Genomic DNA, 25427 nt, shown 5'->3' on the forward strand with positions numbered 1-25427 from the left:
GCAGGTGCAGGCGTCTGCCGAGGAGCAGGTGCAGGCGTCTGCCGAGGAGCAGGTACGGGTGCCAGCCGAGGAGCAGGTACAGGAACTGGAGATGGTGGCGTCTGCAGGCCCACCGGAGATGCTGGCGGCGTCTGCAGGCCCACCGGAGATGCTGGTGGCGTCTGCAGGCCCACCGGAGATGCTGGTGGCGTCTGCAGGCCCACCCGGGCTGAGGTTAGCCATGAGCATGGCAGAGGTGGTCTCGCTGGGGGTTGCGGCTTGGCATGCCGACGGACTGTTGGTGGAGGACGGGCTGGAGGTTGCGGCTTGGCAGGCCGAAAAACTGGTGGTGGCGGCCGGGATGGAGGTTGCTGCCTGGCTGGGCGCAGCCGAGCAGCCCCACCAGCACAGCTCCCGGCCCCAGCCCCCCCCTCAAGGGGCGGATACCAGACGCGCTGCTTGCGGTCTGGAACAGTCTTTACGGGTGGGTGGCGGGAAGTCAGGAGGGGGGCAAAATCCTCCCCTCTAAATTGTCCAAAATGTCTTTTCCCACCCCCCACCTGAGGTCTTTTGGGAGGATGAGAGGAAAAAGTCACTGACGTGGGCGGGGCTAGAGTCCTAGGGGGCGGAGCTTGGCACTCAGAAGGAGACTGTGGCTGACATCTAAATTTCAAAAGAATGTCCTGACAAGGTATAATTTTAGAATTAAAGTCTTTAGGAGGTTGTTGACGCAAGGAGACAGAATTCAGAAAAAAAAAATTCTGGGCCATGACGTCATCAGCCGTGGACGGAGTGACGTCATCGGGGGAAGGATACTGGGCTGCCTGCAACTTGCTTCGGTCCGGGGGAGGAGCTTGCGGGAGTGACGCGTTCTGACGGCGAGGCGAAGCCCTTCTGGACGGCTTCCGCCTTTGCCTGCGCGTCCGGTACTGCTGTGTAGCGGCGATGTCTTCGGACCAGAGGGAGTCGATGGGGATAAGGGAGCCTCCAGGTCCCCACATAAGGTTCGACCTCTCCTCCGTCGAATAGCGAAGCGTCTCCACTTCCATCGCTCGCAACACCATGCGCGTACCTTCATCCATCTCACTCTGGTCCGTTTGCGGGAGAACGGATGCTGCTCTCATTCTGTCACGAACGGGGGGTCGCAGCTTGCTGCGCGGTTGTTCTCCCAATGCAAAGGAACGGCTCCGGACGAAGGCGTAAGGTAGGAAGTGATTTATTTATCATAAATCATCCAATAAACAAAAACAACAGGGATGCGTGCAGAGCGCACGGGAAGTTAAGGAACTATTACTTAGCATAGGCAAAAGACAAGGAACACTAGAACTCAAAAACTCACGTGACAAGTGCATGGAGCAAACACAATGAGAGCAGGACGAGTGACTGGCAAAGGCAACTTAAATAATGCCTCTGATTAGCGCTCGGGAAGCAGGTGAGCGGGCGAGCACTAATCAGAGACAGGTGCACACAAAGAGTGACCATGACAACCAAAACAAACTCACAGGAGCACAACAAATAACAAAAGGAGTCCAAAATTAACAGAAAACACAAAAACATGATCCGGACCATGGATCATGACAAGTTTGTTGATAATAAGTCAGATCTTCGAATTTTGTAAGGTAATGATCGGGCATTACTTTACTGTACGGGAGTATCAAAACTTTGGAGGTGGTGACACACCGGACAAGGACTCAATCTATCGTATTATTGTTGCGAGGCGTGGGTTCATCTATTATTTGTGTAAGACAACAGCTAACAATTAAAGTCTGGAGTGCCACGCACACAGGGTTTGACGAGGTATTCATATGGATATTAAAATCCAACATTATATTCATATTATCTGTGTGTGTCACTAGATCAGCAACAAACTCGGAAAATTTGCTGATAAAGTCTGAATATGGCCCAGGGGGGCGATAGATAAGACAGACTTCATAGTAAGCACCTCAAATTATATATATTTAATACTTAGGTTAGGGCTAAGGTTAATGTTTTGATTGGATATTAGTGCGACCACTCCACCCCTCTTAAGGGGACGGGAAATAAGTGCACTCGTATAGTTAGGAGGTAATGCCTCGTTAGGTGGGAAAAATCAATCTGGTTTAAGCCAAGTCTCACTGAGACCTATGACGTTGAGATTGTTGTCTCTAATGACCTCATTAACTAATAGCGCTTTGGGAGGCAATGATCTGATGTTTAAAAAGCCCATATTATAGGTAGTGAGCTGTTTTGAGGCATTTTTGTTAATGGTATATATAGTAGGGATATTAATAACTTTACGTCTATTTCACGTAGTGCGCCTTAACTAATTTGGATCTCATGCAGGAATTGAGATGATAAGGATCTTGAGATTATTTGCTTTGTGCTGCGATGGATTCGCCACCTCAGTAGAATGTATGTCTACTTCTGGCACAGTCACTACAGAAAAACATTATGCAAGTCATGTATTATTCTACGAGAAATGCTACGTGTGCAGGAATTTTCCAGCCTGGCGCTGGTTAGTTCCAGCTTAACAGTGTATAGTATTTCTATTATTGCCATTGTTTTATTTAGCCCTGTATGACTGAATCATAATCTTTAACACTACCTCTATTGTTCCTCTTAATATCATGTACATTAATAGATTTTTTTAGGATATAATATTTCCTACCTCTGCAATCGTTATCCCACCTCTGTCGCCATTTCTTAATTATTTATTTTAAAAAAAATCTGCCTTTACTTCTCCTTTCCCAACTGTTACATTCAATATTTCTGTCCGTTAATTGCTTTTTTGTCTATTTTGTCTGCTCCCTTGTTCCCCTCCAGTCTAACATGCTGGTCACCTTATTTCTATGTTTAGCTTTCTCAGTTGGTACAAGTTTTATTGAATTTCTATCATTAAGTCTCCACGGTTTGATTTCATATTGTTAATACTATGTAGTGCTACAAACGAGTCTACACAACATATTACCCTGTCGTGTGTACCTTCTTCAACCCACTGTAACACACTTATTATCGCCACCATCTCTGCTGTGTAGACAGAAACTTGATCCGATATTTTTCTTGCTGTATAATAATTCATTTCTGGGATGTATACTCGTTTTCCGACCTTCCCCTCTTCATTTTTTGATCCGTCTAAGTAACTATAATATTTACCGTTACTTGTAATATATTTGTTTGTGTCTGATACCCTGTCATACCCTTTGATCATTCACTCGTTGATTCTACTTTTTTAAAGTCTATGTCTGTGTATGGAAACAACCAAATGGGAATATTACTAAGAAGGGTTGGCGAGTTAACAAAATAGTATTACTTATTTTGTTTTATCTTTGACTATCAACCCTAAACTATTGTCTTTGTATGATTTATATTCCCAGCAATCCTGAATTACGCTTTTATCAAGGTTTCCATGGCCACATCCCTTGATTCGACTTCAATGTGTTAGCATTAATTTATCCCTGCGGCGGTCTGAAGGTGCTTCTCCAACCTCAATCTGTAGTGATTTGACCGGTGTTGTTTTCATTGCTCCTGTACACACCCTAAATGCTTTGGTTATGTTCCGCTCTATTTTTATTATGTGTTTTAGCTGCCGTCCCATGAATTAAACTTCCATAATCAATGGCTGTTCTCATCATGGTTCTATATATATTAATTTGTATATTCATTATAGATTGTTGGTCTGCTCCCCAATCTTTCCCAGAGATAGCTCTCATTAGGTTTATTATCTTTTTACATTTAGCTTCCACTTTTTCAATATGAATATTCCATGTGCATGTTTGGTCTAACCACATGACAGGATGTTTGAAATGGTCTACACTTTCCATATTGGGCCCATACAGTTAAATGTTGTGAACATCTACTCCTTTCTTCCTGGTGAACAATGCTTGGAAGCTTTCTCAGAGACCGCTACTTACAGTCGTGGTCAAAAGTTCACAGTTTACAGTTAACAGGACACTGACCCCCAACACACGTCAAAAGTGGTAAAGGAATGGCTAAATCAGGCTAGAATTAAGGTTTTAGAATGGCCTTACCAAAGTCCTGACCTCAACGTGTGGACAATGCTGAAGAAACAAGTCCATTTCAGAAAACCAACAAATTTAGCTGAACTGCACCAATTTTGTCAAGAGAAGTGGTCAAAAATTCAACCAGAAGCTTGCCAGAAGCTTGTGGATGGCTACCAAAAGCGTCTTATTGCAGTGAAACTTGCCAAGAAACATGTAACCAAATATTAACATTGCTGTGTATATACTTTTGACCCACAAGTTTTGGTCACATTTTCAGTAGACCCATAATACATTCATAAAAGAACCAAACTTCATGAAAGTTGTTCGTGACAAACAAGTATGTGCTCCAATCACTATATCACAAAAAAATAAGAGTTGTAGAAATTATTGGAAACTCAAGACAGCCATGACATTATGTTCTTTACAAGTGTATGTAAACATTTGACCACGACTGTACATACAGTCCTAAAATAAAATACAACAAAGAGAAGTGTAGTATGCATGTGTAGGCCTATTTTGAGATAAATTACTAATTTTCATAAAATGCTTGCTTTGCAAACGTATTTCAACATTGTTGTTGTTTGCTAAAATCTAGCCGCATATGAAGCACAAAGATAAACCAGCACCATTGGCAGTGAAGACAAAGGAATGTGTCCATCCAGAACTAAACTCTGTGTTTTTTTTTCTTGAATTTTATTTTGAGCGATGTATTCATAAAAGGTTCACACACACACTCAAGAAGCCAACGTCTCTCTTATGCATAGGACTCTCTCAACGCACACAAGGGCTCCTTCTCTATTACCCTTGAGCTCATCCATTCCACCAGTCATGACTATGACAACGACTGTTGGAAATGATACAACTCTGCTTGGAAAATGCACAATGTTATCAAAAAAACCCCCACAACTTTGAAGGGAGACAACAAGAAAGCTGAAGTGACACATGCAGTTTTGGAGCCACGGGTTACCAACCCCTCTGCTAACCCCTTACTTGCTTACACAGTGAGGAAAATTAAGTAAGACGCTTACACTTTTTTACTGTTCATAAATGAGGGACATGGCTAGTCTGCTGTGGTTAGTCAAGCATGGGTTCCATTTGTGGCTTCCGTACACACTCTTCTTATAATTCCAAGTGTGTGATGTTTTCAAATATCAAAGGTGTTTGCTGACGTTTGCCAAACATAGAGATTGAAGTAAACCACATTCTTGTCAAACAGATGGACAGCGAGACATGATGGGTGGAACTTCATGATGTTGCTTCGACAACCCAACCTCCATTGACTACAGCTGTTCTACAGTAACGGGTAGGACTTTTAATGATTTGCACAAACATCATGTATGCGTCTATCTATGTAATTCAATCTCTACATTCACTCAAGATTGCCCAGATTAGAGAAAAGCAGCACATATTACATTTTGTTAAACTATGCTTTTTTTATTATATGGAATTTTGTGACATACAAGTTGAAATTTAATTTAATTTAAGAACTTAAATGACGATAATAATAATCAGATAACTAATACATCCACTAGTATGTATAATAAGCAGCAGCAATACAAAACACAAACATGTTTGCACAATGTCAAATTTTTCCTGCAATTTCCTGGCTTTAGAGTGCACCTGTTTTTAGGATGCACCCAGAATGAAAGTTAAGTGTGGGTGTGTGTGCGTACTTGTGTGTATGAGTGGCGGGTTTCTCCGAAACTGCCAAGATACCTGTGGCGGTGGGGGAGTGGTTGTGGGTGTGGTCACGTAACATAATAAAATAATTTGCCTAATCTGCTATGATGATATAATTTTCTTGAAAAAAAAAATTCACTAGTGTTCTAAAACTTGACTCTTCTTAGAATCTATTGTACAGAGTCTTCTTCTGTAGATACTCCTCCCACCCCCACCAAGGACTGTTTTCACTGCTGGACTCTAGAAAGAGGTTCCGCAGCCTCCATAGCAGAACCTCCAGGTTCTGTAACAGCTTCTTCCCTCAGGCCATCAGACTCTTGAACGCATCATAATAATCCCCTCAATTCCATCCAAAAACAGATTAACTCGCTGGAATATAAAGACAATATAACATACATCCATAAACGTGGATGCATAGGAAAAAGTGCAATATATTTATCTGTACAGTAATCTATTTATTTATATCTGCACCTTATTGCTCTTTTATCCTGCACTACAACGAGCTAATGCAACAACATTTTGTTCTTATCTGTACTGTAAAGTTCAAATTTGAATGACAATAAAAAGGAAGTCTAAGTCTAAGTCTTAGTTTTATCCTGTTTCTAAATGTGTGTTTTAACTCTTGTACAGCACTTATGAAACTTTTATTGTTTTCTAAAATGTGATTTATAAATAAAGTTGATTGGGTTGGATAAAAAGGCTAAAAAAGTATGCATACATTTAAAAACAAATCTGTTATTATTAATTAGTTTTAACATATTTGCCATATTTCAAATGTTGTTGCTTATTGTACAATGTAGAATATTTTTAAGTGTCATTCTAGAAACTTTTAATTACTTTTTTAAAATTAAAAACTACTAGCAACAAATTTAACTTAACTTCTGTCCGTTGATGTCGCTGAAAAAAGAGGCGAGCTACAGTAAGCATGATGTCACACTTGTTTTGCGCTGCTTCAGTTGAATTTTCTCCTCTTTATATCTGCAGATTTTGTAGATCTCTGTCCACGGGTATATCTGGCGTATATTAAAGTCACGTCCACATCGCAGACGTGCTGACAAAGCTCCGAACAATGGTGGTGGTTCTGTTTACATCCGGTCTCGGCAACACTGTTGTCGGTGATCAAAGTATTTATTCGGTGGTCGAGTTTTCGTTACATCACTTGTCAATAATGCACAAATAATAAGCTATATATATCCATTCAAACTGTAACAACCTGCTGGTGGTAATGTTTAATATTCGTGTGGTTTGGATTTCAGTTTTTCCCATGTTTGCAAACACACCATCCGTGCCTGAAAGGTGATTGGCAAAGAATGAGGAAGTGTTGTTGTGTGTCTGGGGAAGCACAGACTCATGGACATGAAAGTGTGTACACGGGAGGTAAAACCTGTTGGAATTTGTTATCATAAGATTGGTAATAAAAGTTAAAAATAGTGTCGGACGTTGTGTGTTTCTTCTGGGGGCTTCAATATATTATATTACTTTTATTTGTTTTCAATTAAAAAAAAGAAAAACTTATTTTCAATGTGTGGCAGTAATAAAAATGGCACATTCAATTACATTAAGGGGAACCCCTGGAGTGTGAATGTGCTGCTGCAATTCTGGACGGACATGCTATGTCACAAGAGAAAAATCCATAAATTAGCAACATTGTACTGTGTAATGTACATGGTTCACAACCTTGGAAAAAAGGCACGACTTATTGTTAACACATGTACACACTATACCGCTACTGTCTTGTAATGTTAATATCCCAAATTCTGGGTGATACATCTTGCACAATTTGAGAAATGGATCATTAACACCCAATTCTGGTGTTGTTAGACTCTTGTTCAAATGTTTGCTCATTGATCCGACATCAAGAATTGTGCATTAAATTAGCAAACTGATGTTACTTTCAAGATGTTACTTGCATAATGTCAACTTCAAGCAATTGTTGTAGGTTGCAGAGTCTGCATCTTTTAAAGGGGACCTAGTATGCAAAACCTACTTTTCGTACCTATTGGTACCTGCTTTTGTGTATTTGGGATCTGCATAATTGCCGAAAATTTGAAAACAAAACGTGAAGGCATTGCAGAGATATTTATAAAATAATCTTGCTTTCCTTTCTACTTCTACTAAAAGAGGTGCTTGGAATTTGCTATGTTTGTTTTTGCTGAGTGGTTTCAGCGGATTAAAGGGTATCCACGGGGTCTTAAAATGTCTTAAATTCAACAATTTGAATTTAAGGCCTTAAAATGTCAAAAAATATCCTAAAATCTCATAAAAGGTTTCAAAATTGACTTACGTTACTTTTAGCTTTAATGTAAAAGTCAAAAATCCAGGATAAGTCTATGTCAAAAGCTGCTAAAACGCCGCAGACACTTGCACAATATGTTTTTATGTGTTTGCTCAATTCTGACATCTGCAAAAACATTGCAAAAGTTAACCATGTAGCTTTAGCAGAGATGCTAACCGTCCCTTTCCCAGACACTATATTGTTGTGCTTTCCTCTACCATTGCTGACGTTCTGGTTGTCACATGAAAACACTTGATATGAAGCACACTGCACTCTTTGCAAGAAAACACTTCTATGGCAACTCTGAAAAATGTCTGTTATGATGTTTGCTAATGTTTTTTTCAAGTAGTTCACAATAGAGAGGCTTCTGATGTATTTAATTAGTTTAACCATTTTGTTTTCCAATGTGAAAGAGCAGTGAATGCATTCATATACTTCCAATTACAGATGCTTGAGTGAAAAACTAATATTGAGAACATAATACCACGACAGTCAACTTGGCAATACCTATGCAGAGTTGACGGTAATAGATACCTTTTTGTTTGGTCTCCACATTTCACTGTATAATCTTCTTTCATATTGAATATTTCTTCACAAACTAGGCGTTTGCAGGTGCCACAGTTTTAAAACTAATTGAACAGCTATATAATAGACAAATAAACACAACCTTCACATCATCATTGTAATCAAACTTTATCTATAAAGTGTTTTTCACAAATAAAAGAAATGCAACGCAAAGTGCTTCACAGACTTAAAAATAATACCCCGATGACCCACATCCCCCATTATCGCACACACACACACACACACACACACACACACACACACACACACACACACACACACACACACACACACACACACACACACACACACACACACACACACACACACACACACACACACACACACACACACACATACACGCACCCACACACACACCACACACAAATACCAAACACAAAGATACATACATGTATGAAGAAATTAATGCATGGCTGAGTACAGAGCTGATAACCCCTGATGAAGTGCTCCCTCTGAGTAACGCTAGGAAGTAAAATAATAAAATAGTTAGAACCATGAGTTAAAATAGAGAAAATAAAATGCAAGTAAATAATATGAAGACAAAAAAAGTATAAATATACAGTACATATATAATATATAAATAACTAAATAAAATATTGCATAACTAATAAGATAAAAAGTAAAGTACGAATGACTTCAATAACATTAATAAATATTAGGTAAAAGCCAAATCAAGCCTGCTCTTAAAAACATGAATGTTCTCCGCAGCCCTATGTATAGAAATGAGGAGTTTCAGAGAAATTACGTTTTTACACCATGAGAAGCTGAAAATATTCAACATTTTTAAAAAAAATTCTAAAATGTATTATATGGATAAGCTCCCACCCCTGTTAAGGAATACATCCATAAAAGAAGAGCCACAGGACTTGGCATAAAAACTAGAGATGAATGCAAGGTGCAACACAGAAGAACCACTTTTGGACAAAATATCAGGGTCAAGACAAGCCAGGTGCATTTATAAACCTCATAATTCTGAACGACAACAATACAAAACAAGTGAACGAAGGGTTTTGTAAGATGATGTTGTGGTAACAAGCACAGTGTGAATGAAGGATGGCAGACAGGAATTCAAGAGACATTTTGTATCTGGACATACTGTATGTCTCACGTCAAAGCACAGCAGCTGTAAAGAGTCCAAATGACCAACGGCACATGTCTGGCATTCACAATAAAAGTGCTGCGTAATACATCCTGTCTGACTGCACTAACAAAATAGGGATCTCAGAAAAATAGCTTACGCAAGCAAGCTTTTTTTCACATTCTCTGTCTTCTGTACTGCTGCTGGATTATGCTGCAATAATTTTGACAATTTGTAGTGGATTTTATTCCATATTGTTAAATGCATTACCTAATTAGCAATTTATTCATGGTATTTAAAGGCCTACTGAAATGATTTTTTTTTATTTAAACGGGAATAGCAGATCCATTCTATGTGTCATACTTGATCATTTCGCGATATTGCCATATTTTTGCTGAAAGGATTTAGTAGAGAAAGTCGACGATAAAGTTCGCAACTTTTGCTTGCTGATAAAAAAAGCCTTGCCTGTACCGGAAGTAGCGTGACGTCACAAGCGGTAGTGCTGCTCACAATTCCCCGTTGTTTACAATGGAGCGGGAGAGATTCGGACCGAGAAAGTGACGATTACCCCATTAATTTGAGCGAGGATGAAAGATTCGTAGATGAGGAACGTTACAGTGAAGGACTTGAGAGGCAGTAATGGACGTATCTTTTTTCGCTCTGACCGTAACTTAGGTACAAGCTGGCTCATTGGATTCCACACTCTCTCGTTTTTCTATTGTGTATCACAGATTTGTATTTTAAACCATCTCAGATACTATATCCTCTTGAAAATGAGAGTCGAGAACGCGAAATGGACATTCACAGTGACTGAACATGTAAATACACGATTAATAATTCAGCTTTGCGAAGCTAAAAAAATAGAAGCTAACCTAGCTACATAGCCAACGTGATAGCAGCAGTCTCAAATGCAGATAGAAACTAAATTAAAAAAAAACCTGACTGGATGGATAGACAGAAGATCAATAATACTATTAAACCACGAACATGTAAATACACGATTAATAATATTCCGCTTGGCGAAGCTAAAAAAACAGAAGCTAACCTAGCTGCGTAGCTAACTTAGATGCGGCGGCGGGCGTTGTACGCTTTTGACGACACCCCGGCCGCCATCAGAGTCGGCAAGAAACATATATTTCCCCAAAGTTACGTACGTCACATGCACATATCGACACGCACGTACGGGCAAGCGATCAAATGTTTGGAAGCCAAAGCTAGACTCACCGAAGTGCGTCTGTTATCCTGCGCAAAACACAACACAACCTCCTGGTGTTGGTGTTGCTGTAGTCCGCCGCTCCACCGATCGCACCTACAACTTTCTTATTTGCAGTCTCCATTGTCCATTAAACAAATTGCTCAATCGCTTTATTAACAAGCGGTAACTGGTTGTAGTTAAAAAAGTAACGCGCACACATACACGAGCTGCTGTTAGCCAAAAGTCACGCTCACACACACTCAAGTTCTCCGCCAACTCACTCGCGCATGCGCGTTCCCCAAACCCTTAAAGACACAGTACACTAATGCAAATATCACATATATTACAGTATTGTACTTAGCCGCTAAGACACCGATCGATCCCACCTACAACATTCTTCTTTGCAGTCTCCATTGTTCATTAAACAAATTGCAAAAGATTCACCAACACAGATGTCCAGAACACTGTGGAATTTTGTCGAAGAAAACAAGAGGCTTTTCTATCGGGTCCGATGGGGTCCAACCACTTCCGTTGCTTTTGTGACGTCACGCGCATAAATCATATCCAAAGGAGTTTTTCAACCGGAAGTGTGGCGGGAAATTTAAAATTGCACTTTATAAGTTAACTCGGCCGTATTGGCATGTGTTGCAATGTTAAGATTTCATCATTGATATATAAACTATCAGACTGCGTGGTTGGTAGTAGTGGGTTTCAGTAGGCCTTTAAATTACTACGCTGTTAACTCAAATGTCAAAAAATTTGCTAAAAATAAAAATGCATATTTTTAAAACAAAGTATGTATCTTTTCTATTTATTATTTTGTACTGTTTGAAAAGGACTGATTTGGCACGGGTATCAGTTATAATACCTCCTAGCTGGGATGGTCTTCAGTTCACTGGTGTTGTAATGAGGACAAGTGGTGTAGGAACGCTACGGAATTCAGTGTGATGAAAAGATCTGGTTATCTTTGGTTGTTTTTTGCGTGTCCTTTAAACAATTTTGGATCCTTAGAATTTATATATATTCTATGTATAGTATTTTATAATTATTTATATTGTGCTGCTTGCTTTATACCACACAGAAAATCAGACAGGTGTTGCCCTTGACTTGAGTCTGATTAGCACCTTCCTCAAGGGTACCATGAGTCAATACTGCAATTTATTTTTGTTCACAGCAGGATTCGACCCTCTGGTCCCCAAAGCCCAAATCCAAATTCACTCAGCTACTGACTTCCCCAAATAAGCCCATCCATCCATTATTTGGACAGTGTCCTCTCCATCTTTTAACTGATCTTTAAACTTTTGGGGGGTCGCTGCTTAAAAATATTCTACAATTGTACCTCGGTTCTCAGTTGTCCCACTTTTGAAATTACTTGTTTATTCCCGAAAATTTTGCCCCGGTTTTTGGATGCCATCCCGAATTTTGTATGGCCAAAAATTGCATGTAACTAGTTACGTAACAAACGTCTGTCTGCATACAATTCTGTGGAATCAAGTGCCCAAACAAAAAATCTAACACATTGGTGACACCGACTTAAACAAGTTGAAAAACTTATTCGGGTGTTACCATTTAGTGGTCAATTGTACGGAATATGTACTTCACTGTGCAACCTACTAATAAAAGTCTCAATCAATCAATCAAACACAGTCCTTGAAATTTGTAAAGTGAGTCTTAAAATGTGGGCTCTTATTGTGTCTTGGTCTGCCTCCTCCGCCCAGGCTGGAGGATGACACATATGAAAAAGGAGGATGGCGGTGATTATCGTTGAACAAAGACTAACTTTCTTAAACAAGTTATCCTCACAACTGGTTCTGCAGTACCGAGAAAGTATAGCCAATTTATAAATCTCTCCTTGTGTGTTATCCCAACTATTTATCCCCCAATACTGTCCCTTTGGCACTTTCAATTCCTTTGTCCAGAAGATCACTCCTACTTACACATTCCTCCGACCGTGATTGTTAGTATTGGGCCGCTAACACATTTCAAGTACTTCCGGTAAGCTATAACGTTTGGTCCACCGGAGCCAAACAAGAGTGACATAATTCTGATATTGTTGCCACCCTAGGTTTGGGACTCGACGTATACCTAACCTAAGGTTGATGCAGATCTTTTCCGTATGTCTCAGCACGCCTTTTGGACCAACTCTTCACTCATCTTGGAGTGGCAAGGGGTTGGTTAGCATATACTGTATGTGTGAGTGTTACTGTCCCTTAAGTTACATGTCAGCATACAATTGAATGTTTGCTTGCACACAACCCTTGCGCAATAAAAATGTGACTTCAAATTCCAACAAATACCACACCATCTATCAATCAATCAATCAATCAATCAATGTTTATTTATATAGCCCTAAATCACAAGTGTCTCAAAGGGCTGTACAAGCCACAACGACATCCTCGGTACAGAGCCCACATACGGGCAAGGAAAACTCACCCCATTGGGACGTCAATGTGAATGACTATGAGAAACCTTGGAGAGGACCGCATATGTGGGTAACCCCACCCCTCTAGGGGAGACCGAAAGCAATGGATGTCGAGTGGGTCTGACATAATATTGTGAAAGTCCAACACATCAGCGAAAGTCCAGTCCATAGTGGGGCCAGTAGGAACCATCCCGAGCGGAGACGGGTCAGCAGCGTAGAGATGTCCCCATCCGATGGACAGTCTAGCGGTCCACCCCGGGTTGGGAGCAGAGTAGAAAAGAAAAGAAAAGAAACGGCAGATCAACTGGTCTGAAAAGGGAGTCTATTTAAAGGCTAGAGTATACAAATGAGTTTTAAGATGAGACTTAAATGCTTCTACTGAGATAGCATCTCAAACTTTTACCGGGAGGGCATTCCATAGTATTGGAGCCCGAATAGAAAACGCTCTATAGCCCGCAGACTTTTTTTGGGCTCTGGGAATCACTAATAAGCCGGAGTTCTTTGAACACAGATTTCTTGCCGGGACATATGGTACAATACAATCTGCAAGATAGGCAGGAGCTTGACCGTGTAGTATTTTATACGTAAGTAGTAAAACCTTAAAGTCGCATCTTAGGTGCACAGGAAGCCAGTGCAAGTGAGCCAGTATAGGCGTAATATGATCAAACTTTCTTGTTTTTGTCAAAAGTCTAGCAGCCGCATTTTGTACCATCTGTAATCTTTTAATGCTAGACATAGGGAGGCCCGAAAATAAAACGTTACAGTAATCGAGACGAGATGTAACGAACGCATGGATAATGATCTCAGCATCGCTTGTGGACAAAATGGAACGAATTTTAGCGATATTACGGAGATGAAAGAAGGCCGTTTTTGTAACACTCTTAATATAGTGACTCAAACGAGAGAGTTGGGTCGAAGATAATACCCAGATTCTTTACCGAGTCGCCTTGTTTAATTGTTTGGTTGTCAAATGTTAAGGTGGTATTATTAAATAGATGTCGGTGTTGAGCAGGACCGATAATCAGCATTTCCGTTTTCTTAGCGTTGAGTTGCAAAAGGTTAGCGGACATCCATTGTTTAATTTCATTAAGACACGCCTCCAGCTGACTACAATCCGGCGTGTTGGTCAGCTTTAGGGGCATGTAGAGTTGAGTGTCATCAGCATAACAGTGAAAGCTAACACCGTATTTGCGTATGATGTCACCTAGCGGCAGCATGTAAATACTAAAGAGTGCAGGGCCAAGAACCGAACCCTGGGGAACTCCGCACGTTACCTTAACATAGTCCGAGGTCACATTGTTATGGGAGACACACTGCATCCTGTCAGTAAGATAAGAGTTAAACCAAGACAAGGCTAAGTCCGTCATCCCAATACGCGTTTTGATACGCTCTAATAAAATATTATGATCAACAGTATCGAAAGCGGCGCTAAGATCAAGAAGCAGCAACATAGATGAAGCATCAGAATCCATCGTTAGCAATAGATCATTAGTCATTTTTGCGAGGGCTGTCTCCATAGAGTGATTTGCCCTGAATCCGGATTGATAAGGTTCACAGAGATTGTTAGACGCTAAGTGTTCATTTAGCTGCTGTGCAACAATTTTTTCGAGGATTTTCGAGATAAATGGAAGGTGGGACACCGGCCGGTAGTTTACCAAGAGATCAGGATCGAGGTTAGGTCTTTTGAGTAGAGGATGAATAACCGCTTTTTTGAATGCTAGGGGAACAGTGCCAGAGGAAAGTGATACGTTTATAATATTTAACACTGATGGACCTAATAATACAAAAAGCTCCTTGATAAGTTTCCCAGGAATTGGGTCAAGTAAACATGTTGTTTGTTTTGTCCCATTTACACATTTTGACAATTCCTCCAATGTTATTTCATCAAAGAGAGAGAAACTATTTTGGAGGGCGGTATCCGTCGTATATACAGTCGTATTTGTGTTAATAGAACCCAGTTGTAGCTGAGATGCATTGTCTTTAATCTATTTTCTAATGACTTCAATTTTCTTATTAAAGAAATTCATAAAGTCATCTGCTGAGTGGGTGGAGCTACTGGGAGGAGTCCCTTGTTGGGTTAGCGATGCTACTGTACTAAACAAAAATTTAGGATCATTTTTGTTGGAAGGATGAGATTTGAGTAATATTTAGCTTTAGCTGAGGTAAGCATGCGTTTATAAGTTATTAAACTATCACACCATGCTTGATGGAAAACCTCAAATATAGTCGCACGCCATTTGCGTTCCAGCTTTCTACATGATAATTTCTGGGCTTTAGTTTCTTCTGTAAACCATGGGGTACGCCTTTTACGGGCCCTTTTTAGCTTTAGCGGTGCTACACTATCAATAGTGTCGCGCAGGGCGTCGTTAAAGTTGTTAGTGAGGTTATCAATAGAGCCCACATAATTTGGGAATGGTGCCATTACCGAAGGCAGTAGGTCAGTAAGAGTCGTCGTTGTGGCAGCATTAATGTTGCGGCTGCTATAGTAGTTATTATTATTATTATTAGTTTGTTGACAATGAGTCAGAACTTCGAATTTTATAAGGTAATGATCGGACATTACTTTAGTGTACGGGAGTATGGTAAATTTAGAGGTGGTGACACCCCTGACAAGCACTAGATCTATCGTATTACCGTTGCGATGCGTGGGTTCATTTATTATTTGTGTAAGACCACAGCTATCAATTATAGTCTGGAGCGCCACGCATGGAGGGTCCGATGGGGTATTCATATGGATATTAAAGTCCCCCATTATGATTATATTGTCGGCGTGCGTCACTAAATCAGCAACAAACTCTGAGAATTCACTGATGAAGTCTGAATAGGGCCCAGGGGGGCGGTAGATAACAGCCAGGTGGAGAGGCAGCGGTGTGACAAACCTCAAAGTGAGCACCTCAAACGAGTTATATTTATTATTTAGGTTAGGTGTAAAATTATAGTTTTCGTTGTATATTAGTGCGACACCCCCTCCCCTTTTAAGAGGTCGGGCAACATGTGTATTGGTATAGTAAGGAGGAGATGCCTCATTTAGCGCAAAAAATTGTCTCAGCGAAACCAACGACGTCAAGTTTGTTGTCTCTAATGTCTTCATTAACTAATAACGTTTTGGAAGATAATGATCTTATGTTTAAAAAGCCCATATTATAGGTAGTGGGCTGTTTTGAGGATTGTTTGTTGAAATGATCCGAAGTAGCAATATTAATAATGTTGCGTTTATTATGCGTAGTGCACTTTAAATGGTTTCGACCATATCTAGGAATTGATACGACGGGAATTGTCCGATTGTTTGCTAGATGTTGCGATAAACTGAACGCATCATAGTTAGCCACCTCAGTAGATTGCATGTCTGCCTCTGACACGGTCACAAAAGAAAAACATTATGTGAGTTGTGTTTTATTCTAAGAGAATTGCTATGTGTGCAGGGATTATCCAGCCTGGCGCCGGCTAGTTCTAGTTTAAATGGCTTCTTACCCGGAGACTCCACGCTTCTATGGTTAGCTTATTCCTTTGTTGTTAGCCCCGCTCGGCATCCCCGCTTCTGCTTCCGCTCACACCGCTTACGTCGTCTCCATCGGCGGTCACCGCTAGCACTTGACTCTGCTGCTACAAAGGCCGCTCGATGTAGCCCGCGAAGTATTGCCATGCTAGCGAGGAGGTCCACCGTACATGCATCTTTCAGTCTATAACGACCCGATCCATCCACATCCAGAATTGTCTGTCGGTCGTATGGGATCACAGAGTGTTCACGCTTTGAGCCAGCCATGAAATTGACAGAAATGACGGGTGTTTTTTGCCAAATCGCTCTACACTCCCAAGAGCGTTAGCAAGCCGCAGCATAGCTATGCGCCGCCATCTAGACCGATTCCGGCCAGGGAATCCTTTCCTTATTTGTGTGAGCGTGTGGTTTATTTGTTAATAGAATGCACACATAAAGAACAATTTTGTATCCGTCTAACTGCACTGATCATTTGCCGTTGAAATGAGGTGTTCAAGCGTACGGCATCACATGAAGTAAGCCGGGCAAAGGTGTGTAAAGATTGTACCTGATGCTGAAGTTTAAAATAATGTGGGAAAGTATACAGCTCTAACTGTCCATTATTTAACGTTTGTATCGCATTAGAGTGAAACAGTGTCCATGTCAATCTTCCATCCCTCTCTGCTCATTGCTGTCTTTTTCAACAAGCAGGAACTGTTAAACTATATCTATAATGTGTGTTCAATTAATATTTGTAGGTGCCCTTGAATGGATTATTTGCATTTGCTTTGCTAGGGCAAATTTAGTGTTGCCAATCAACCTATCCCAAGGTGCATGTCTTTGGAGGTGGGAGGAAGGTGGAGTCCCCGCAGGGAACCCACGCAGTCACGGGGAGAACATGCGAACTCCACACTGAAAGACCCCGAGCCCAGGGTATCGAACCCAGGACCTCCTCATTGTGAGGCACCAGCACTAACCCCTGTTCCACTGTGCTTCCCATTTCTGAAGTCCCAAGAATCTATGTATGAGCAAGTACCAAGGCTACAAAAGCAGCTAATTAACCAGCGGGCTGTATCATCTGAGGAGTCCCCAAGCACAAAAACAATGTTTACTTTTGTAGAAGGTTTAAGAACCAACAACAAATGGAGAAGAGGAATGCAGTGTGACGTATTGGTGCTTGCAAAAGATGCCTCGAAGTCCATGAGGATGAAGCTGTAACTGTGCAGGAATCCTGAGTTTGTTTCATCAGTCTTTGAGCAGCACCATTGTTACCTCTGTCCACAAGCTGAAACCAGACACCTGTCCCAACAAGCACCCAAGACTGATTTGCAATGAGCTCATTAAAAATGCATGAGGACCAGGATAATTTCTTGTCCCGACTTTCACAGCAGTTCCGTGATGCCTTTCACAATAGAATGTCTCGAACATAAGGACTTCTGGCAGAAAGTGGATTACACGAGGTCCCTGGGATCCTGATCCTACTTAATATAATAACCAATGATGGACAGATAATCGGAACTCTGACTGACCTTGCATCAGGTACAAATTATATAACCCACACAGCTGCAAAAAAGAGATTTTTCCTGTTATTTCATCAGGAAATAACATTAGAGGAATTATTACAGCGTGTAAGTGGGATAAAACAAACAACATGTTTACTTGACCCACTTCCTGGGAAACTTATCAAGGAACTGTTTGTATTATTAGGTCCATCAGTGTTAAATATTATAAACTTATCACTTTCCTCCGGCACTGTTCCCCTAGCATTCAAAAAAGCGGTTATTCATCCTCTGCTCAAAAGACCTAACCTCGATCCTGATCTCTTGGTAAACTACCAAACGGTCTCCCACCTTCCGTTTATTTCCAAAATTCTCGAAAAAATTGTTGCACAGCAGCTAAATGAACACTTAGTGACTAACAATCTCTGTGACCCTTTTCAATCCGGTTTCAGGGCAAATCACTCTACGGAGACAGCCCTCACAAAAATGACTAATGATCTATTGCTAACGATGGATTCTGATGCGTCATCTATGTTCTATGTTCTGCTTCTTGATCTTAGCGCCGCTTTCGATACCGTCGATCATAATATTTTATTAGAGCGTATCAAAACACGTATTGGTTTGTCAGACTTAGCCTTGTCTTGGTTTAACTCTTATCTTACTGACAGGATGCAGTGCGTCTCCCATAACAATGTGACCTCGGACTATGTCAAGGTAACGTGCGGAGTTCCCCAGGGTTCGGTTCTTGGCCCTGCACTCTTTAGTATTTACATGCTGCCGCTGGGTGACATCATACGCAAGTACGGTGTTAGCTTTCACTGTTATGCTGATGACACTCAACTCTACATGCCCCTAAAGCTGACCAACACGCCGGATTGTAGTCAGCTGGAGGCGTGTCTTAATGAAATTAAACAATGGATGTCCGCTAACTTTTTGCAACTCAACGCTAAGAAAACGGAAATGCTGATTATCGGTCCTGCTAGACACCAACATCTATTTAATAATACCACCTTAACATTTGACAACCAAACAATTACACAAGGCGACTCGGTAAAGTATCTGGGTATTATCTTCGACCCAACTCTCTCGTTTGAGTCACACATTAAGAGTGTTACTAAAACGGCCTTCTTTCATCTCCGTAATATCGCTAAAATTCGTTCCATCTTGTCCACTAGCGACGCTGAGATCATTATTCATGCGTTCGTTACGTCTCGTCTCGATTACTGTAACGTATTATTTTCGGGTCTCCCTATGTCTAGCATTAAAAGATTACAGTTGGTACAAAATGCGGCTGCAAGGCTTTTGACAAAAACAAGAAAGTTTGATCATATTACACCTATACTGGCTCACCTGCACTGGCTTCCTGTGCACTTAAGATGCGACTTTAAGGTTTTACTACTTACGTATAAAATACTACACGGTTTAGCTCCAGCCTATCTCGCCGATTGTATTGTACCATATGTCCCGACAAGAAATCTGCGTTCAAAGAACTCCGGCTTATTAGTGATTCCCAGAGCAAAAAAAAGTCTGCGGGCTATAGAGCGTTTTCTATTCGGGCTCCAGTACTCTGGAATGCCCTCCCGGTAACAGTTAGAGATGCTACCTCAGTAGAAGCATTTAAGTCCCATCTTAAAACTCATTTGTATAATCTAGCCTTTAAATAGACCCCCCTTTTTTAGACCAGTTGATCTGCCGTTTCTTTTCTTCTCTCCTCTTCTCCCCTGTCCCTTGCGAGGGGGAGTTGCATAGGTCCGGTGGCCATGGATGAAGTGCTGGCTGTCCAGAGTCGGGACCCCGGGTGGACCACTAGCCTGTGCATCGGTTGGGGACATCTCTGCGCTGCTGACCCGTCTCCGCTCGGGATGGTTTCCTGTTGGCCCCGCTGTGGACTGGACTCTCGCTGATGTGTTGGATCCACTGTGGACTGGACTTTCACAATGTTATGTCAGACCCACTCGACATCCATTGCTTTCGGTCTCCCCTAGAGGGGGGGGGGGGGGGGGGGGGGGGGGTTACCCACATATGCGGTCCTCTCCAAGGTTTCTCATAGTCATTCACCGACGTCCCACTGGGGTGAGTTTTTCCTTGCCCGTATGTGGGCTCTGTACCGAGGATGTCGTTGTGGCTTGTGCAGCCCTTTGAGACGCTTGTGATTTGGGGCTATATAAATAAACATTGATTGATTGATTGAAAAAAGAGATTTTTCCTGAGTGAAGACATCAACCTTGTGGTCCACAGAGTTGGAAGAATGAAAGTATCAGTGGCGACCAAGTGTTACCTGCTCAAAATGTGTAATGTCACACCTAGAGGGACCCTAAAGCCACACCACATAGTGTGCTATAGCCTGGGCAAGATTGCAGAAATCCACAAGCAAATCTCAGTCAAGAAGCTTCAGAAAATATTCCTCAATATTCCTCTCCAATAGCTCACAAGACCCACAGAAATATAGCTCTTCCTCAGTTACAAAAAAGGCCAGCTCGTACCCCAGAAAGTCAGATTATTGGTGACCTGGTGCTGTGGTATAGACCCCTTGGAAAAACTGTGGAGGCACTCACACAGACCTTTTTGATGAAAATTACTCTAATGTGCTCACATGTAAAACATTTATTTTGCCAGATCATTGAGGACTGCAACTGTCAAGTATACGTAAATAACTTCCCAGCAAAGATCCAGTTACCTGCAAGACTTCCATCTATCCTGCCACCTAGTTTCAAGCTAAGACTTCCTGAAGTGGTGGAGGTGTGAAAGAATTGGTGCTGGCAGTAAGCCTAAATGTGGAGAATGCCACTGTGGGAACTGCCAGCCTGGAGGAAATGAGATGAACTGTATGTGGTGACGTCAGAGAAAAATCCCCCTCAGCTTCTTGTGGTTAGTTATCGCACTAATTAAAACCTTGATGTCAATTTTTAAGAGCCGCATACTGCTCTTGACCAGAGAGTTGGCCAGGCCTTTGGTCGACAGATCTTTAGCATTATTTCAATTGATGTTTCTCGCTATATTCATCACCACTTTATTTGCGAAAACTGGTAAAGTTGTTGGTTTTGTTGCCAACAACTTGACCCTTGGTGCAGATTGTACTGTCTTACAAGTTGCCAGTAGAAGGTCGATTAGACCCGACCTACTTTAATATGTACAGTATATCACTGGAATGTGCAGAAACTTTTAAAAATTGCATTACATTAAAACTAATATTAAAACTGTGTAAAAGTTGGGAGGGCTGAATTACAGACTTTAAAGGCCTACTGAAACCCACTACTACCGACCACGCAGTCTGAAAGTTTATATATCAATGATGGAATCTTAACATTGCAACACATGCCAATACTGCCGGGTTAACTTATAAAGTGCAATTTTAAATTTCCCGGGAAACTTCCGGCTGAAAACGTCTAGGTATGATAACGTTTGCGCGTGACGTCAAGGGTTGAAGGAGACATTTTGGAATAACACGGTCGCCAGCTTAAGTCCTCTGTTTTCACCACATAATTCCACAGTATTCTGGACATCTGTGTTGGTGAATCTTTTGCAATTTGTTCAATTTCACAATGGAGACTGCAAAGAAGAAAGCTGTAGGTGGGATCGGTGTATTAACGGCTAGCTACAACAACACAACCAGGAGGATTTGGGTTGGATAGCAGACGCGCTACCATGAGTGCAGCTTTGGCTTCCAAACATTTGATCGCTTGCCCGTACGTGCGTGGCGCTATGTGCATGTCACGTACGTAACTTTGGGGAAATATATGTTTCTTGCCGACTCTGATGGCGGCCGGGGTGTCGTCGAAAGCTACAACGCCCGCCGCCACGCCGCTGTCCTCACCTTGACTTCCTCCGTCTCCGGGCCGCCGACCGCATCGATGATCGGGTGAAGTCCTTCGTCGCGCCGTCGATCGCTGGAACGCAGGTGAGCACGGGTCGTGATGAGCAGATGAGAGCTGGCGTAGGTGGAGAGCTAATGTTTTTAGCATAGCTCTGTCGAGGTCCCGTAGCTAAGTTAGCTTCAATGGCGTCATTAGCAACAGCATTGCTAGGCTTCGCCAGGTGGTACAGCATTAACCGTGTGGTTACAGGTCCAGGGTTTAATAGTAATAGTAGTATTGTTGATCTTCTGTCTATCCTTCCAGTCAGGGGCTTATTTCGTCTGTTTCTATATGCAGTTAAGCACGATGCTATCACGTTAGCTCCGTAGCTAAAGTGCTTTGCCGATGTATTGTCGTGGAGATAAAAGTCACTGTGAATGTCAATTTTGCGTTCTCGACTCTCATTTTCAAGAGGATATAGTATCCGAGGTGGTTTAAAATACAAATCCGTGATCCACAATAGAAAAAGGAGAGAGTGTGCAATCCAATGAGCCCTTGTACCTAAGCTACGGTCAGAGCGAAAAAAGATACGTCCTGCACTGCACTCTAATCCTTCACTCTTACGTTCCTCATCCACAAATCTTTCATCCTGGCTCAAATTAATGGATTAATCGTCGCTTTCTCGGTCCGAATCGCTCTCGCTGCTAGTGTAAACAATGTGCAAATGTGAGGAGCCCTTCAACCTGTGACGTCACGCTACTTCCGGTACAGGCAAGGCTTTTTTATTAGCGACCAAAACTTTATCGTCGATGTTCTCTACTAAATCCTTTCAGCAAAAATATGTTAATATTGCGAAATGATCAAGTATGACACATAAAATTGATCTGCTATCCCGTTTAAATAATAACATTTCATTTCAGTAGGCCTTTAACAGGCCAACGTTTGCTCATGCCTGGTTTTTGTTTAATTCAATGGATGGAGTAATGGTTGACCCTCACACACGCTTCAATACACGCAGTCATTGTCTTTCTCTCTCTCACACATACACAGAAACACATGTTATTGTAGCTCAGGCCATGTATTCTAAAACAGCCCCACCCCAAACCTCATTAATGAAAAGCTTGCAACCACAACATTTGCTGCCTGTGCAATAACTTGTAAACACATTAAAAATTAAATTGCACCTACAGGCTTTCCAGCCACATGCACATTTTAATTGTGGCTCCTCTCAAGCACCCGTCTAAAATGGCTTTGAAACAAATATTTGAATAATTACAATTGCATTATACAGTGTGTAAAAAAGAGCAAGTGTTAGCAAAGTTTGTTTTGTTTCTTATTAGAAAATGTTGAGGGCTTAAACATTAAGCATTAACATTTCATTTTTAGGGTCACTGATGTTGTGATTTTTCAGCAATTGCAGAGGCAATCTCGTGCTTTTAAGCCAATAAAAAACGGAAGTCTTTGGCCTCCATCTATCTGCCTTGCAGGCTATAGCTCGTCTTGCTTGGCACTTCCTTTGACTGTTTAGTCCAATGCGAGAGCAACATTGTCAGTCCCATTGATCGTATGATTACACCCTGAAGAGGTACACAATAGAAGTTAATTGTGGGTGATACTGGCAATGTTGGTATCTGATACCAAGTAAAAACAGTGATTTTATCAGCAATACTGATACCGATACTTTGACTTGAAATGTCATATTGCTTGATTAATTTAGTTAATTTGCCTCTTGTTTGTTGACGATAACACAGGGAAAATACTTTATATTAAAAAAAGTATAACGTTGGCAACAAAATAAAAACAATGTCCATCCATCCATTTTCTACCGCTTGTCCCTTTTGGGGTCACAAGGGTTGCTGGAGCCTATCTCAGCTGCATTTGGGCGAAAGGCGATGTACAAAATATAAAAACAATGTATGAGTATGAAATATCAAGTATTCTTATGTTTAGCTACATTAAATTATTTAAGAAAAACAGTTACAGGTACTAATGCAAAAAAACTAAACAAAAAATTTAAAAAATCAACAAAACAGTATAATTAAGTCAATAGTGGGGGTGGAAAAGTGTACCTGAGTGAGCCGTACAAATAGAAAGAGGTGCTGTCTTTGCACTGCTAGACTAGAAGAGATGCTGCGGTCACATACTGTAACTCTGATCAAAAGTGAGCAATTTGCTAGAAGCACAGACAAGAAACTGCAACTTAAGTATCAATCCCATCACGCTAGTAGCGATCCGATACCAGTAGGAAAGTTTATTTATAGAGCACAGTTCGTATACAAGACAATTGAAAGTGCTTTACAGAAAACGACAAAAATGCAAAAATAAAAATACAATAACCAAAAAAATAACAATTTCAATTAAAATCACAAAATAAAATCATAAAAACAATCAATTCAAATTAAAATAAAAAACTTTAGAACAAATATTTGTAGTCATATGTACAATGAAATAAAAGTATTTACAGCCTGGATTTGAACATTGCCAAAGTTAAGGCCAAATTTCAGATCTTCTGGAAAACTATTCCAGATTTGAGTAACATTAAACTGAAACGCTACCTCACCATGTTTCGCCCTGACTCTGGGCACCAGCAGGAGACCACTCCCTGAGGTTCTTAGAAGCCGACATGGTTCGTATGATTCTAGCATGTCAGATGTTCTTTGACATGAACATACTAGTACACAAGCAGAGCTGTTTTACAGTCTATTCTCTGAGCTACAGGAAGCCAGTGCAGTGACCTAAGCACTGGACTAATATGGTCATATTTCCCTGCTCTTGTCATTACTTAAGCTGACAGCGTTCTGGTAAGGTATGCTTTTGTTGTCATTGTACAATGACAACAAAATTAAATTTTCACCACAAACCTGTTCAAGATTAGACAAACAGGTAGACAGAATGGGAAAGGAGATAGGTTGCCACTACGGCACCCCCTAAAAGGTTGGAAAAAGGTAGACACTGGGGAAGGTTGAGTAAAAAAAAAAAGCCATGTCCACACGAACATGGATACTTAATAAACGCATATTTATCGCTGCGTTTAGGCCTTTTGTCCAAACGCAAACACATACTTTATACATCATATATATAGACACACATATATATGATATATATATATATATATATATATATATATATATACATACATACATACATACATACATACATACATATATATATATATATATATATATATATATATATATATATATATATATATATATATATATATATATATATATATATATATATATATATATATATATATACATACATACATACATACATACATACATACATACATACATACATTATCATATACATATATATATATATATATATATATATATATATATATATATATATATATATATATATATATATATATATATATATATATATTTATATATATATATATATATATATATATATATATATATATATATATATATATTTATATATATATATATATAT

General features: G+C 40.6%; 1 protein-coding gene across 9 annotated transcripts in view; it reads left to right on the top strand.

Moving 5' to 3' along the window:
* rbfox3a (RNA binding fox-1 homolog 3a) overlaps positions 1-25427 on the top strand; it is a 1185382-nt gene that overhangs the window by 118678 nt on the left and 1041277 nt on the right. For all 9 annotated transcript variants that reach the window (XM_062056429.1, XM_062056431.1, XM_062056424.1 and 6 more), the window contains exon 2: positions 5176-5262. The gene's annotated coding sequence lies outside the window, so the exon portion shown is untranslated. The remainder of the gene's footprint in view (positions 1-5175; positions 5263-25427) is intronic.

The sequence above is a fragment of the Entelurus aequoreus genome, linkage group LG08 (assembly GCF_033978785.1).
Source record: "Entelurus aequoreus isolate RoL-2023_Sb linkage group LG08, RoL_Eaeq_v1.1, whole genome shotgun sequence".
Classification (NCBI taxonomy): Eukaryota; Metazoa; Chordata; class Actinopteri; order Syngnathiformes; family Syngnathidae; genus Entelurus; species Entelurus aequoreus.